Source organism: Balaenoptera musculus, chromosome 2 (genome assembly GCF_009873245.2).
Source record: "Balaenoptera musculus isolate JJ_BM4_2016_0621 chromosome 2, mBalMus1.pri.v3, whole genome shotgun sequence".
NCBI lineage: Eukaryota > Metazoa > Chordata > Mammalia > Artiodactyla > Balaenopteridae > Balaenoptera > Balaenoptera musculus.
The window spans coordinates 70590276-70607173 of record NC_045786.1 but is presented as its reverse complement, the minus strand read 5'-3'; the positions used below and the strand labels follow the sequence as shown (position 1 = coordinate 70607173).

Sequence of the window (16898 nt, the reverse complement as noted above, 5' to 3'; positions counted from 1 at the left end):
CTTCCGCCCCCCCCTTCTTAAGACATACTGAAAATTAGGTATATATGTGTGCTATTTACAGATATATAAAATGCAGATAAGCTTAAGACAGCAGTTTCAGATTTTGAAAACTATTGTTGAAATTAAACTTGGACATTGGAAAATGAAGTTTGTAGTTGTCTTTGTGTTTATCTAAATACTTCACCATTAATCAATGCTAGCTAATTAAATTTTATAAGACTCTTTTGAGGAGGGAATTGAGAGTTTATTTTGAATATGAACCAGCTTGTGTCTTTGAAAAGATATTATAACCAACTGGATTTTTTCTGGAGACTTTGTACTTTAGGATTGAATAGCTCTATCAGTGGGCTGTTTTCCATTTTGAGTAGATGTTCTTTCCTGATATTTTTTCTTTGTTCTAGCTGGGTTTAAGGCAGCCTTGTAGAAATCTGCTTGCCTGTTTATCCTTGACCTGCCCTGAAGACTCTTAATTTTATGGACTGTTCTTATACTATCTCATCACCAGGAACAGCAGGCTCGTGATTAACTGTCATGTTCTTGCAGGTTTAATTTAACTGATTGTAGGATAGTACACTTGTTGATTTAGCTTCTTTAAATCTTTGTCCTTACTGACCACACTCAGGTTTTCCTTTTTAGATAATAGATTATTGTCCATTCCTTTGTCTTGAACATTTTTTGTACAATATTGGGATGGTAGGATTTTGGTCCAAGTTTGTGAAGATGTGCTGAAATTTCTAGGGGGCAAATTTTTTTTTGGTGATGGAATGTTTCCTTGGGATAATTGGTAGAAAACATGTTAGAGAAATATTCTAATATAATATTTTTGAAAAAGAACTTCTATATAACTTAGACACTCTGGGGCCGACACATATTATTGGTTGAGTGATTTTTAAATTTTAGTGTCACACAGTAAAATTGAGATTAACTCTAGTTTTCATTTGAATTATTTTGAATGTTAATTGTGAGCTGTATTAACATTGGAGAAATCATTTGCAACAACTGGCTCAAGCTTCACCTTATGTGTATGAAGTAGCTGCCAGAGCTCAACGTTCATGCTGTGAGAATTTAATTCTAATTTAATTTAGCTGCATCGGTTTCATTTCAGTTATTTCAAGTGTTTTGTTTGTGTATAGTCTTTTTAGAACTTCATTTTAAAAATATTTTTCAGGCTTTTTTTCTTTGAATAATTAATAGAGATTTTTGGGAAAATGGGGGTCAGATTTTAAAATTATACCTATTGGTTGTAAAAAATTTCCAACTCTTGGTTTGTGTTAAATAATTAGAGCAGCTATCGGAGTTTACAGATTCCTATTTTCTGTAATCTTGGGTATCTAGCCCTTTAAGCAGAGTGTAAGTATGTGCCCAGTTTGCTTTTTCTTTCCATTTCTTCCTAAAAAGTCCTGTTGATTTTAAAAGAATAGTTTCCCAGCACACCAGTAAATACAACTGTTGTAATTTCACACACCCCCATCCCCAACTTTGTGCTTTAGTGCTAACCTATATTATATACCACAAAAACTAGGAAAAGAATTACACAGTGCAGATATAAACCTCCACTCTGAGTAAAGTCTTTGATAATAAGAGGTCGCTTAACCTCTTAATTGTTTCATTTATTTATGGGAGGGAGTGCTTCCTATAAAATATATATATGCATCTTATCTTGCATACACTTGCTTTTGTTTTGAAATAATAGTTGTGTGGTGTTTACATTTATGACTTGATTCATTTCTTTTGAAAATCCCTCTACTGTTTAACCATGGATTTGCTTACTCAGGTTGCTGGCAAAGGCGTGGAATTGCATCAGACCTTGCTATATTAAATAAATGGAATATTGGATGCCAGAATTTTTCTTAAGTGATTCATGACTTTTGTGTTCATCCTGTGTATAATCAACTTCGTAAGGAAAGTTATTTTTGAAACAATATAAACCCCTGATACTTTTTCTGTAGTTATTTGTGTCTGGTCTTCCAGAGGCAAAAGTGGCCCATTTTGACTCCGATTTAGTAATCTGCTTTGACTTCAGGAGCTCTAACCCTTCTGCCCACTCTACCCTTTCCTCTCATTTGGAGGTAGGGCACAGTTCCAGTATTTAGCTGAAGACTGCAGAATGGATAGAGCATAATAGCTTCGTTAGGTGTTTTTCACCACAGTAGGGCTGAACAAGTCTGAGTTTGTGATAGAATGAATAATAAAAAAATGTGTTTAGTACATTACAGTTTTAGAGAATATGTAGTTTCACATACATTATTTCCATATGTTGTTTTCATTTGACATTGAAAACTGATTTCAGAAATGCATTTCAAAATACAGTGAAATGCTTGAGCCAGTGAGGGGACCAGTTTTATGGATCAGAATTTGCCTCTATGTAGGAAACCAGCAGGACCAGATGCCCTCTCTTTTCTGGCTCTGTAGGTATCTGAATCTGTTAACATATATATGATAAATTTTGGCCAGCTTTGAAATTACATTCTCTAGTAGAGAACACATACCATTAGCTCTGCAAATTAGCCTTGTAGTATACAGGGAATTCAGTAGGTGCCTGGCCCCAAATGATAAAGTGCTATTGTAATTTTTATTTCATCTAATAGATTATAGGCATTTTTTTTTAAAGATAAAAAAATGGTTTAGGCAACTTCATGAATTGATATGACTGTTATATCAATTTACCTTTTAAAGATTAATTCATGTTTTCAAAAAGTAATACGTGTACAGTTAAGTCGTACAGTGTAGTATCAAAAGTAATACGTGTACAGTTAAGTCGTACAGTGTAGTATCAAAAGGGTTAAAGTAGAGCAGCAGCCCCCCTCCCCTCTCCTCTCAGCCCTTCTGTCCACAGACCACCACTTTCAGCTCTATTTAGCTTTCTCTGTCACGTTTACCTACATACTTCTAAGTAATACGCTGTTATTTCTTAATTTATCCATTTTAGGTATCATCTCTTGACATCTTGCTATGGTAAATGAGGACATTAGTGTTTGCATTACCCTCCCCTCTGCCTCTCTCTCCATTTCTCAATATAACTAGACTACAAATTTTGATTAATATGGTGATTACTTTTTTTCTTGTCTGGCATTTTATTTTTCTTTGAGTTAATAATTGCCTTTTTTTAAAAAACTTGCTTACTTTGCCTTCTGTACATTTTCTCCCAAATGTAACCTATAAATCTGTTAAATGTCTATGAATATTATTTTCCAAGCAGTTAAACACATAATGTCTTAGTATTATTTTTTCCTGAAGCTTTCCTTCCCAGAGCTCTCTCGCTCCCATCTGAACTGACTGTTCTCTAGGCCTACTCGACAGTTTTTATCCTGTGATTCCCTTGCTATTCTTTTGTATTAGATCTCTCATTTCCTGGATCCCAGGTCTTTCTCTTCCTTGGTTTATTAGACCATTTTGCTGGGGTACCTCATCTAGCTCCCGTCTCAGGAGAGGCAAATTTTTGATCCCATGCAAGTCAGACACTTTTATCCTACGTTTATACTTGACTGCTTGGGTGACTATAGACTGTTAGAAAAGATTTTTCTCTTAGAATTTTGAAAGCAGTGTTCCTTTGTTTTTAGGCTTCCAGTGTTGTTGAGAAACCTGATGCCTTTTTGATTACTGTTCCTTCATATATATCTTTTTATTCTTTCTCCTGGAAGCTTTTAGGATATTCCTTTTATCCTTGGTGTTCTGGAATTTCAGAATGATGTGTCTTGGCATGGTTAGTTGTTTTTTTTTTTTTTTTTTCCTTGTGATGGGTACTCAGGGGACTTTTTTTTTTTTCCACACACACACACTGTATTTTATTTTTACAAGAGATAAATAAACTGACACCAAGCATTGTAAATGGATGACCACAACAAAAGCAGCAATGATTGCAATTGGTACTCAGGGGACTTTTCAATCTAAACATTTGAGAGTACACTCATCCTCCCGTACTTAAATCTCCTAGTTTGTACTTTTTTTTCTGTACAACTCCTGTTAATTGAATGTTGAGCACTGTGGGTAGAACCTGCAATTTTCTTATCTTTTTATTTCTTTGCATTTTGGTTCTAGTTCCTGAGATATTTCCTAGGTGTTTATTTTTTTTTTCCCTTCCACCCTTCTGTTGAATTTTAATAATAATATTTTTAATTTTCAAGAGCTTTTTCTCATTTTTCTGACCATTGCTTTTTCATACATCCTGTTGCTGTTGTTTTATAGTATCTTCTCTCATGACTCCTGGATTTTAGAGTTTGTTTGTTTTGAGGTTTTTCTGTGCTCACTGCATTGTTTCTGTTTCCTCTGAGTTCATCTTTTTCTTTTCAAAATGATTCTCTCAGACTAGAGGTTTTCTTCAAGGATCTTGTTTTATCCTTGTCTATTTTTTCATGTAAGAGTGAAGCACTAAAAAGCTCTGTAAGTGAGTGAGGCTTGTCTATAGTGGGCTTCACCGTAAGGTTGGGGGCAGGCCGCCTTCTTCATTAGAGGAAGACACTCAAGACGTCTGTATGGCTAATATTTTTTTTTAGCACCATTTAGTTTTTCAGTCTTCCGCCTGGGAGCTGCACACCTGGCCACTGATGTTCTGACATCAGGATGTAGTAAGTTCCATGAGTCTCTTGTTCCTTGCAGCCCTTGGCCCCTTGTTTTCAGTGCCACCCTTACCTTTGCTGTCTGCTGTGCCCAGTGTCCCTGAGCCCAGAGCTGCCTCCTGTCTGCACTCTTCTCTGCTGGTGCTTAGGCTCTAGCTTCCTTCATGCCACTAAGATCAGTACTGCTCCTCCAGCTTCTTTCTGACTCCCAAAAATGTGTTGAAATGTGCTTGTCTCACGTGATCTTTGTGAGTTAATGTCGATTTAATTTCTTTATTGTCATTTTAGTGAGATGTTAGGATGGAGAGGAGGTAAGAGAGAAATTGGTCTGCCATGCTTAATTTGGTGTTTATTTTTAAATGAGATATTTAAAATCCAGTTTTTAGGGCAAAAAAAATGCTTTGCCGTATCAGAAATGGATCTTATTAGTCATCATCCAGAGAGTTAAATCACTAAAACTGAAATTTTGCAGTACTGATTTTGAGTAAAAGTTCAAACTCAGATTTACCTTCCCTGATGAACAGAGCAAAATATTGTCGCTATTACCTGAGTCAGCAGAGAGAGCAGATAAGCCTGGGGGTTTGACTCTGCCTGGGAAGCCAAATATAAGACGGAGTTTGGATATATAAAAGAAACATTGAAAGAAAAAGTTGTAAGGTCACTTGGACCACTGCAATTAATATCTTGTAATACTTTTACTGGATTAATTTATCATCCATCAATAAAGGGAAGTTACTGCCAGGTTTATAGTACTGTTTGGCTCTGCACAATGGTAATTTAACCTTTTCCCTTGTGTTTTAGTAATTAAAAAAAAATGTTCTTAATTGGAAGTAAAGAGTAAAATTTTTTTAATCTCAGAAAGCCTTTTTATTTTGATATAATTTCACACTTAAAGAAACATTGCTAAGAATAGTACAGAAACTCCCATGTACTCTTTGCCTAGATTCATCAGTTGTTGACATTTTGCCACATTTGTGTTACACGTTTGCACCTTCTTTTTATGCACCACCTCCCCACCACTGCCACCAAGTAATTTGCAGACCTAATGCTCCTTCATCCATAAATACTTTTTTTTTTTTTTTCCCCAAGCACAAGGACTTTCTTTTCACTAAGCACAGGGTATTGGTCAAAATCAGGACATTTAATAACTGAGATAATAGTATTATCGAATGCACATTCCATTCTTAGATTTCTCCAGTTGTCCCAATAATGTCCTTCGTATGATGTAGCTATTTCCCTTTTCTGCCCCCCACATCTAATCCAGGATCATGCATTTCACTTAGCTGTGAAACTCTATAGTCTCCTTCAGTCTGGAACAGTTCCTTATCCTGTCTTTGTCTTTCACATCTTGGTATTTTTGAGGAAAACAGGCTAATTATAGAGTGTACTTCAGTTTGAATTTTTCTGTTGTTTCCTTATGATTAGATTCAGGCTGTGCACTGTTTTTGTAGGAATACTGCAGAAGCAATGTGTATTCTCAGGGCATCATATCAAGAGGTATATGAGGTTGGTTTGTCTCATTTTGGTGATGTTAACTTTGATAATTAAGGTGATAGTTGCAAGGTTATTTACTGTAAAGTTAGTATTTTCCCTTTGTTATTAATAGGTAATTTGTAGGAGATGCTTTGAGATCTTATGTATAGATGTCTTATTCCTCATCAAACGTTCATCTAGTAATTTAGCATCCATTGATGATTGTTGACTGAATCAGTTATTACTAGGATGGTTGCAAGATGTTGATTTTCTAACTTATTTCTTCTAAGTATATACAGGGAAGAGCTTTCCTTTCTCACCCACTTGTTTATTCATTTATTTTATTAACATGGACTCATAGATTTTTATTTTATTTTGTGACATTCTGTTATTTATTTTGAAGCTCAAATTGTCTTAGATTTGGCTAGTGGGAGCCTCCTTAGGTCATAATTTTGACATGCCCCTATTGTTCTTGGAGCCCTTTCTTACTTTCTGGCATGGCAAGGTGCTCCAGGCTCATCTTGTACTCAGCCTGCCCCAGTCCTGGAATCAGCCATTTCTCCAAGTAGCCATCATTCCTTTCAGTGGGGAATAAGGTTTATAAACTAAGATCTCTCAGCAAATAGGAGCTAAGAAATATAAATATATATAAATAAATAAACATGTCTATATTTGTGTGTGTGTGTAACCATGAGTTCATTTTGATACCTTTAATTCCAATTCAGCACTACAGATCTAGTCTTGCCCTTTCTGTATTTGTAATGCCCTTCTCTAACAGAGAGAATCTGGTTCCTATTATCTCAGCGTATGTACTTGTTTGCCCCATGCCATAATCAGAGAAAGTAGTTCTAAACTGCTAACCCATACCATTGCAAAGAAAACTCCTTATAACGAGTTCACTATTTGTTTACAGTTTCTTTTTGTCTGTATACTCATAAAATATGAAGTGTTATGTTCAAAAGTTGTTTGGGTTGTTTTCTTCCCTTTCCTTCCATCTTTTAATACACTGATTTATTTGATTTACAGTTAGCTTTGTTTGTTTCTGTTTGATTTCCATTTTAGATTTTTTTCCACCTCATCCTTGCTGATTTTATTTTACTTTTTGAGTATATAAAACATGAGTATGGTTCCAAAAGTTAAAGCCATACCAAGAAATGTTACTACCTAACCCTTCTGCCCACTCCTATCCACCCCATGTAGACAACCAATTATTTTTATCTATCCTTCCTGTTTCTTTTTGTAAAAAAAAAAAAGCAGGTACATGAGTATTTTCTTATTTTCTCTCACCAAAGGTAGCAAACTAAGTATACTCTTTTGGAATTTGCTTCTTTCATTTAATAGTGTGTTCTGGATATCACTCCATGTTTGTAGAAATTTTACTTATTATTTTTTAACAGCTTCATAGTACTCCATTTGTGATGTGTCACAGTGAATTCAAACATTCTCCTATCTTTGAGCATTTAGGTTGTTTCCAGTATTTTGCAGTTTCAGATAATGCTGCAGCTAACAGCCTTGTACAAATATATTTTTGTATTATTGGGTATCTTCAGGGAAGATTAAAAGTTTTAACTTTTTAATCATGTGAGCAATAATGTGTAAGTGATTTTATAATAATACTTCAAACTATTTGTCTGCCTGCTCCTATCTTCCCATCTACCGTGATCTTACAAATACATTCAAGGCTGTGGAAGTGAAATACATTATTGTAATTATATTTCTGTCTGGGAAACCTTGAAATCAGAAAGCTGAAAGTGACCTTGGAAACATTTTTAGTCTATGTTCAGGTTCATTTTAAGCAGTTGACTTTTCCTTTTACATACTCGTCAATGCTCTTTTACCACCTAAGTACTCAGACCCAGCTGTTGTAGTAGTTTTCTCTTTTAATTTAATTCATGTTAGATTCCTGTGTCATACTGTTAACTGGATGCTCCCTTGGGTTATAGAATGGCAGTAGGATAAGACGGTTATACATAGGATAGAAATAAGGATTTGGGCATCAAAAGACGGTTATACATAGGATAGAAATAAGGATTTGGGCATCCATTTTCTCCGACAGGTCTCAGCACATTAGTGAGTAGTATAAACTCAGAGGAGCATCTTGGATTCCTAGATAATGCAGCTGGTTGATGACTTCCAGTCTTTTGTTCCAACAAGTGGGCATTGGAGTAGAAGGGCGACCTCCTCCTGCATTGCTAGATAACCAGGTAAAAAGATTGACCACATAGCTTTCCATCAGAAGGGCCATAAAAGGATTACATATGTGTTGAGATAACGATCCCCTCAGCCTAAGGGTGACTGGAGCCTCCAAACAGATCACTTCTGGCCCTGCGATGACTCTTCAGTTTATGTGCATGCACCATACAGATGTTATCATTTTCCATGCATGTCCTGACATGAAAAAGATTAGGAAAGTTGGCTAGAGCAGTCTCAAAATTAGCCTCTGAGAGCCAAGGATGGTGCCGCTTAAAGAGAACCAGGTAATCCTTATTTATCTTGGATAAAGAAGAATTGAATTATTTAGAGTAGAATACAGGAATAGTGGTTTAGAGATTTTTGAAGGTCGTTTTTTACAATATAGGACAACATTAGGAGTGATGTTTTGCTCAAGAATTAGGTTGTCTTATGGTAATGACAGCATACCTGGATTTAAAATATTAATGCGATACAGAAAGAGCCAGTCCAAAGGATGACTGCAGCTTAGTTGATGACAGACTGCAGTGTTTTTACTGTCTTACTACCCCTGTTGCAGAGGGGATAGTCTAGTCTTTGGATAGTTTTTGATTCCTATGGAGTAGAACCTCTCAAAGGGTCTCATCCTCACTTCTACTAAACAACAATGTCAGTCATTCCCATGAGTGGTTTGGCGGGGGTGAACGGTAGATGCTGTATCGCTGATACCCCTCCTTGTACAGGTAGTGTTCTGATCATCTATTGCTGCATAACAAACTGTCTTACATCTTAGTGGCTTAGAACAACCATTTTATTTTTCTTATCATCTTGTGGGTCAGGAATTCAGGAGGAGCTTGGCTGGGGCTGTCTCAGCTGGCGCACCTGAAGCTGGAGCACCCACTTCCATGGTGACTTCTTAACTCACATGTCTTGTGCCTCTGTGCTCCTGCTCTCTGTTTCTGTCCCCCCGCACCCCCCCATCCCCCATGGTGTCACATTCTGCAAGGTCTCTCTGTGTCGTTTGGGTTTCTCACAGTGTGTTGGTCTCAGGGTGATTAGGCTTCTTACTTACATGGTGGCTGGCTTCCCCAAGAGCAAGCAATAAAAAGAAGAAGCTGTCAATTTCTTAAAACTCAGACCTGCACATTGACACACAGTCACTTCTGCCATATTCAGTTAGTCAGGGCACTGCAGAGCCTGCCCAGATTCAAGGAAAGAGGACATAGACCTGCCTCTCAATGGGAGGAGTGGTCATCTTTAATCTATCATAGGGCCATTAAGCAGAAAGGAGAGAATGGTTGTGAGAAATAACTGAACTGTGACTTTATCAGAAAAACGATCAGACATTTACTCATCTAATGACTCAGGAGAGATTAACTGATTGCCAGCCTTGAATAAGAATGGGACTGAAGCCAGAGGAGGAAGGTGGGAAAGATGCTCATGGGGCGAAGCGGAAAGGCAACCGAGGTAAGCTTTACTTCACAGTTGCCTTCCCTGCCTTGGCCCTGAACTCTTGGTTCCGTGATCTTCTGTGAGCCCCAGCCTGCCACTTCTGAGCAGTTTGGATTTGGTACTCATGCTTGGTCTCCTCCTCCTTCAGCATCTGGACCTCCGCTTAGTCTCCTGAGCTCTGCATGGGCTCACTTCTTAAGCCCTGGGCGCTGCCTGTTGCTTTGTAAGTGACTTCTCCTGTTTCCCTGCTCCCTGGGAACCCAGTGTGCACTCCCAGAATGAGCTGCAGTGCCGGGGGTGGGAGGTGGCGGTAGGGGTGGGAACACAGGCAGTGATTTTGGCTACGCTCAAGCTGCTCTGGCACCTCTGGCGGTTGCTTAATATCGCTGGATTTCTTCTTTTCTGGACTACGTGAAGGCCCAGTTCCTGCTTTCTTTATGTGACTTTACCAGTCTTTCCCCCAGTAATTTCAGAGGATTCAAGTTGAAGATAGAAGAGACTTCATAACTTTTAGCATAGAATAGGCTCATGAGTATGTGGTTCAAAGAGCATTTATGGTATAAAGAAGATTATACGCCTTGCTCTAAACGTCTAAAAATATATCAGTTGGAGGGTAAGCTGGGTTAACCCTGGAGTATATTTCTACTTGTATAGGTACTGGAATATTTATAGAATTTTTATGATAATTCTGCCCTATCCTCCAATTTTGAGAGGAATAACACTTTTACTATTGATACTTCTATGGAGTGTGTGTGTGTGTGTGTGTGTGTGTGTGTGTGTGTTTTGAATAACAGCTGCAAATATTTTTCATTGATCATATGTTTACACACCCGTAGAGTTGTAATCTAGGATTTTGGTTTCACTTACCACTCATGCTTAATAATTTAGAGTAAGTTTATTTCATTAGGACAACTTTATAATACCAGTATCTTTAAGACATTTAAACTTTATTTTTGTTATAAAAGAAGTAATGCTTTCTGAAAAAATTCAAACAGTATAGTTGAAAGTAGGTCCACGTGGCTCTAATCCCCCATCCCATTCTTTTTACATGACTGTTAACAGTTACTACGTACCCTTCTAGACTTCAAGCAGTTTATATACAGGTATATAGCATATACACAGAAATACATAGTACGTAATCTTTCTAAAGCAAAAATGACAACCTTCTGGACTTACTGCTCTGCAACAGTCCATGCCTTCAAATACTGAGTTTGGGTTCCAGTTCTGTCACTTACTAACTTAGCAAGGTATGTAACTTCTCTGTGCCTCAGCTTCCTTATCTATAAAACAGGCCAATAATAGTACACACCTCATTGGACTGTAGAGGATTAAATGAAGTAATATTTATAAAGTGGCACAGTAAAGTGCAATAGTGCTTGGCACATAGTATGTACTAGATAAATATTAAATAAAGAACTTGCTCTTTGAAAAAACACGTTATGAATATTTTCTTATGGGTTGCTGGTTTTTTAGTGTGGCACTTTAAAAACTGTGTGTTGTTGGTAGGGGGGTGGTATTCTGAGTTTTACTCTTGGAGCAGCATGTTTGTCTACAGTTTTCTTTTTTTTAATAAATAAATTTATTTATTTTATTTTTGGCTGCATTGGGTCTTCGTTGCTGCACATGGGCTTTCTCTAGTTGCGGTGAGCAGGGTTACTCTTCGTTGCGGTGCGCGGGCTTCTCTTGTTGCGGAGCACGGGCTCTAGCCATGCAGGCTTCAGTAGTTGTGGCTCGCGGGCTGTAGAGCGCAGGCTCAGTAGTTGTGGCGCACGGGCTTAGTTGCTCCGCGGCATGTGGGATCTTCCCGGACCAGGGCTTGAACCTGTGTCCCCTGCATTGGCAGGCGGATTCTTAACCATTTAACCTGCCATTAGGGAAGCCCCTGTACAATGGTTTTGAACAGCGATTCCACACAGTTTCTGACCTCGCTGTTGCAGTGAGCTGCTGTTACTGACAGGCAATGTGCTGGGAATGTGTTTGCCTCTCAAGGGTTGTGGGAGCAGGAAAAAAAGCTGAAGGCTGTTGATTTAGAAAATTACACTACACTAGCAGTTAATCTTTTTGTGAAGAAAATTAGGAGAGTGGAGTTGGAAGAATTTTATCTATAGGGAATAATATGATTATTTAATCTGTTTTTTGCTTGTGTTCTTTGAATAATTTTATAATTAGAGGGGACATGGTCATCACCTAGCTTTTATTCTACAGTGAAGAAATAGACCCAGAATAGTAGTGATGTTCTCAGTTCTGTAGCTAGTAATGATAGGGCCAGGACTAGAATCCTAGTCATTGGAGCCTCACCTTTCTGAATTCTTAAGAAGCTCAAGAGCCTCTCTGCCAGTTGAAGCAACTATTGAATAATGGATGCACTATAAATGGCTTGCCTGTCAGTGCTGAGTGCTTGAACTATTCTGCGTGTAGAGACAGTGACTAAGTTGTATCGTAAGCACTAGTGCATGATGTTTTATAAAAAAATTTAGAATTCCAGGAGAATTGTTGATGGGCCTTGAATACCAAATGTATTCTATCTTATTAGGTTCTATGTAGTGAATAATAAGGCTATTGAAGATCAGTGGGAAGAAATTTATATTCGCTGTGGATGCCATTTTGCCTTCTGAACACAACCTAAAGATATTCGTGTGTAAATAGGACCCTTTAAGCCCAGAACTCCCTAGTTTTCTTTTTTCTTTTTTTAATTTATTTATTTATTTTTGGCTGCACTGGGTCTTTGTTGCTGCACACGGGCTTTCTCTAGTTGTGGCGAGCGGGGGCTACTCTTCGTTGCGGTGCACGAGCTTCTCATTGCGGTGGCTTGTCTTGTTGCGGAGCACGGGCTCTAGGCATGTGGGCTTCAGTAGTTGTGGCATGAGGGCTCAGTAGTTGTGGCTCACGGCTCTAGAGCACAGGCTCAGTAGTTGTGGCACACGGGCTTAGTTGCTCCGCAGCATGTGGGATCTTCCCGGACCAGGGCTCGAACCTGTGTCCCGTGCATTGGCAGGTGGATTCTTAACCACTGCGCCACCAGGGAAGTCCCCTAGAACTCCCTGGTTTTCTGCCCTACTTTGTCTCTTGGTAAAGGAGCAGACTGTTCTTCCCTGCATGGGAGTAGCAGGGAGTGAAACCACTTTGGTTTGTAGATCACTTGGATGCCTTCCCTCTGCCTTTGCGCTCCATCAGTTGTCCCTTCCTAGTTTCCAGGAGGGTTAAGGCTTTTGGGGGCTTTAGGAAGAAGCCATGAATGCGAGCATGTTTTAGAGGCTGGGCCTCCTTCACCTGTCTCCCCTGCCCAACCTGTGTCAGAGCTTCTACCTTGTGGGAAATGGCCCTAGCTTAGGAGAGGATCGACGTTCTCCACTCCCCGAAACTTGCAGAGCTCGTGGCTGAGGGTGAGGACAGGGCCAGAGGAGAGTTCTGAGGCTATAGCAGCAGGAGGAGAGTGAAGGGAGCTGGATGGTACCAGCCCCCCAGGCTGAGATGCCTAGGAGCTGAGAGCGGAAACCCGAGCTCGGGGTTGGAAGAATCTGAGCGTACGGGACAGATTGCTGGAGGAGAGTAACTTTGAGGAAATTTCATAATCTGAGTGAAAGAGGACCAGACTTCTGTTTATGAGCTCCAGTGACCCTGCTGCGGCCACGTGTAACAGTGTGAGAAATATACTGCATGGCTTCCCGGCCATGACGTCACCTTGAAGTGTAATTAGGCATAATAAAAAGAGCCCTTATAAGTTTTCAGACTTATCTTTTTGAACTTCTACAAGTTTCCAACCTTATTAACCTCTTTCTCTCAAGTACCAGCATTTAAGATTTAAAAAATAAAACCCCTTCAGTTTAATGTTTTTATGTTCTGCTGAATAGATAGTATATTTATAGCTTAAAAACATTTTTTATTGACTGTGTATGGTTTTATTTTATACACACACACACACACACACACACACACACAATATAGTATTTCAGTTTTGTTATGGTTCTTGTAGAGTTTTATAAAATAGCCTGCAAACCTCTAATGCAATTTCCATGGGAAATGTGTTCATCCTACAGATAAACTTGAAACCCATCTGTCTATAAATTGAGACTACCTTTTATAATAAAGTATGTCCCCTTAAGGTGATTAAAATAAATGAATTTAAGATTATTGCAGGTATTCATTTACTCATGCTATGACCTGTTCTATTTGTAGCAATAATTGAGAGTTTAATTTAAAGCCAGTATTTTTCCTTCTATTTTCTAATTGTCTTGGGTACTTTAAAGGTTTTATAATTTGGATAAGGTATATATACACAGAGTGAATATTCCCCAAAGCAGTGTAATAAATGGCTTCAGAATGCCCCATAATACCCTTTTCTCTGTAGTTTCCTAGCCTTCAAATGTTCTTCTGGTGTGAAACTATTAAGCCCTCAGAGAGTACTGTCATTTAAATAGCCAAGACCAACTGTCTTATCACACATTAAGTCTTAACTTTCTTATTGTAAATATTCATGATAAAAGAAATTTGATTCCTTAACTTAGAAAGTGAGGTCTTTTTTGAGATTTAGTAAAAGGCACAGTCACTTCTTTCCGATGTTTTTGAAAGTCAGTACTATTTTATTTCCTTTTATTCTTTCTCCTCATCCCTGTCTTAAGCACCTATTTATTTAATCAAGGTATAATTCACATAACATAATATTATTTACTTATTTATTTATTTATGGCCATGCCATGCACCTTGTGGGATCTTAGTTCCCCAACCAGGGATCGAACCTGGGCTCTCGGCAGTGAAAGCACCGAGTCCCAACCACTGGACTGCCAGGGAATTCCCAAAATTAACCATTTTAAAGTGAACAATTCAATTCAGTGCATTTAGTACATCTACAACTACAACCTCTGTCTTGTTCCAAGACATTTCATCACCCCAAAATAAACCCTGTACCTATTAGGCAGTTATTCCCCATTTCTTCCCCTCAGGCTTAGGGTATATTTTTGAAAATTTGAAATTAAGAAATTAAAAAACTGATAAAACTTTATGAGTTAATTGAGATTTTATAAGACTAGATTTTAGAGTTCACTGTTCTGATTCAGTAACATGAAGAAATGCATTTAATATACTGATAGTGGAAAAATTAGATCACAAAATTGTATGTACTTTTTGTCCATACACACACTTTACAGCCATGGGGGAAAAGTGAACACTTGGTAGGAAACACACCAAAGTAACAGTGATTTTGTTCTAGATTTTTCTTTTTTTTTCTCATTCAGAGGAGGGGGGAAAAATCTTCCCATAATTACACAAAAAACAAAAACCTGTAAATGACTAAAAACTTGGGCCTAAACTTACTATTATAACATAATTACTTATTTCAGGATAATATTAAACTTCTTCCAGATTGAGTACAGTGTTTCTTAGTATTTACTAAAAGAATAAGGTTTGCTGGAGGAATAAAACTATATAATATTTGCAGTTTTTTAATCCTTCAAGTTATATCGCAGACCAGGAATATCTGTTTCAAGTAAACTGTGTTCTAATTTATTTTTCCCTTTAAAAATATACTTTATAGGACTTTCTTTTCAAACTATAAAAATGTCATATTTTTGTTGATACAAATCAAATACCACAAGGGTGTACAAATAAAAAGCCAACAGTCTCCCCTCACAATAGTCTTCTCATGTACTTGCCTAAAATAATTGCTGTTAGCAGTCTGGCGTTCGTCTTATTAGCCTTTGTCATGTGACTTACATGCACATATAACAAAATTGGACCCAACTGAGTAAAAAACTAAAATGCCTTCAGGGTGGCCCTAGCAGTTAATGTAATGCACTAAGGAAAGGTAAGGCCCTTGGCTAACTGGAAGGGGATTTTTACCACTGAAAGCTTTCTCATTCAAAAATAGTTAGAGCCCTGTGCTGGGCAGAAAGGCAGAGGCCCTTGGGCAGTATATCACTGTACTCTCCTATTCTTCCTTGCCATCTCCTCCCCTCCCAAATGTAGAATGAATGTATGTCAAAGATTTATTTAACTCATTAATAAGGGAACCAGCAGGATGGTAAAGCTGATTCCAAGAGCATTTGAGGAATTGAGTGAATGCAGACACTGAAGAATGAATGTTGAAGTAAATTGCTAGGCTAGATATAAAACCCATTAATGTCCTGCAGGGCAGTAAAACCATAGCCCTTGGAGTCTGCCAGACAGATATTATCTCTACCAAATAAAAATCTACAAGTTTACCTGTAACTTCATAGAATTTGGGTCCTAATCAATAGTAAACAGCAGGTCAAACAATGGTATTATAATTAAATGTCTTTGGGATATTCATGGTATAATGTGTTTTATTATACATTGAAAGGGCTTATAGTTCTTGATTCACTTTATTTCCAGTTTTGGCTAATTTTTCTTAACAATGAGAAAGGCCGATTGTGATGTATGATTAGACAGGACCAGTATAATATAGTAGGGGTCAGATCTTGGAAGAGCTTGGTATCTTAAACTAAGAAATTTAAAACTTTGTTTCAACAACTGTTCATTGAGCATATACTGTGTGCCAGGCAGTGGATTTATTATAATCCTGAGTGTGTGGATGTGCTGTGGTGCCCTTCTCATGGCCCCTAGGAGGCTGACTAGCGGTTCTCAAGTGGTTGTATTAGGGAATCACCTGGGAAGTTGCTTTTCTCAAAATAGACATGTTACATGTTCTTTTGTTCTTCTGTACCCACCCCAATGTAGGTGTCTCTGCCTGAGTAGAACATATGTGTTTTGAAAAAGCTTGTTCCAGGTGATTTTTGTATCCCTTCCCTTTTAAAGTCATTGTTATGTTTATTGGGCTTAAAATTGAATAAGTAAACAGCAAGCAAAATTGTAATCAGTATTTTAAAAGTTTTCATACCCCTTTTTGCCTGCCGCGTCCCTATAATACTCAAACTAGAGTAATTAATGTCCTGATTATACCCTCAGCAAGAATTACATGCAGTTATCATATTTAGAATTATATTTAATGCATTTGAGACATTAATTTAGGAAGAACTGGGCTTAGTCTTCCGAATTGTATCCTTAGGTTATGCCTCTCACTAAATAAACTGAAAGAGTTGTCATTTATAGTAGTATATGATCTGTATGGTAAAGACATGTGATTAAAAAATTAGACTTAAAAATGGTTTCTTTTAAATCTTTTTTTTTTAATGTTTTCTCTTTTTATTTATTTTTTGGCTGCGCCATGCGACATGCGGGATCTTAGTTCCCCAACCAGGGATGGAACCCATGCCCCCTGCATTGGGAACGCGG

At 37.8% G+C, this 16898-nt stretch overlaps 1 protein-coding gene across 7 annotated transcripts in view; it reads left to right on the top strand.

The window, feature by feature from the left end:
- USP3 (ubiquitin specific peptidase 3) overlaps window positions 1-16898 on the top strand; it is a 227306-nt gene that overhangs the window by 135799 nt on the left and 74609 nt on the right. The gene's annotated exons all lie outside the window — the stretch shown is intronic.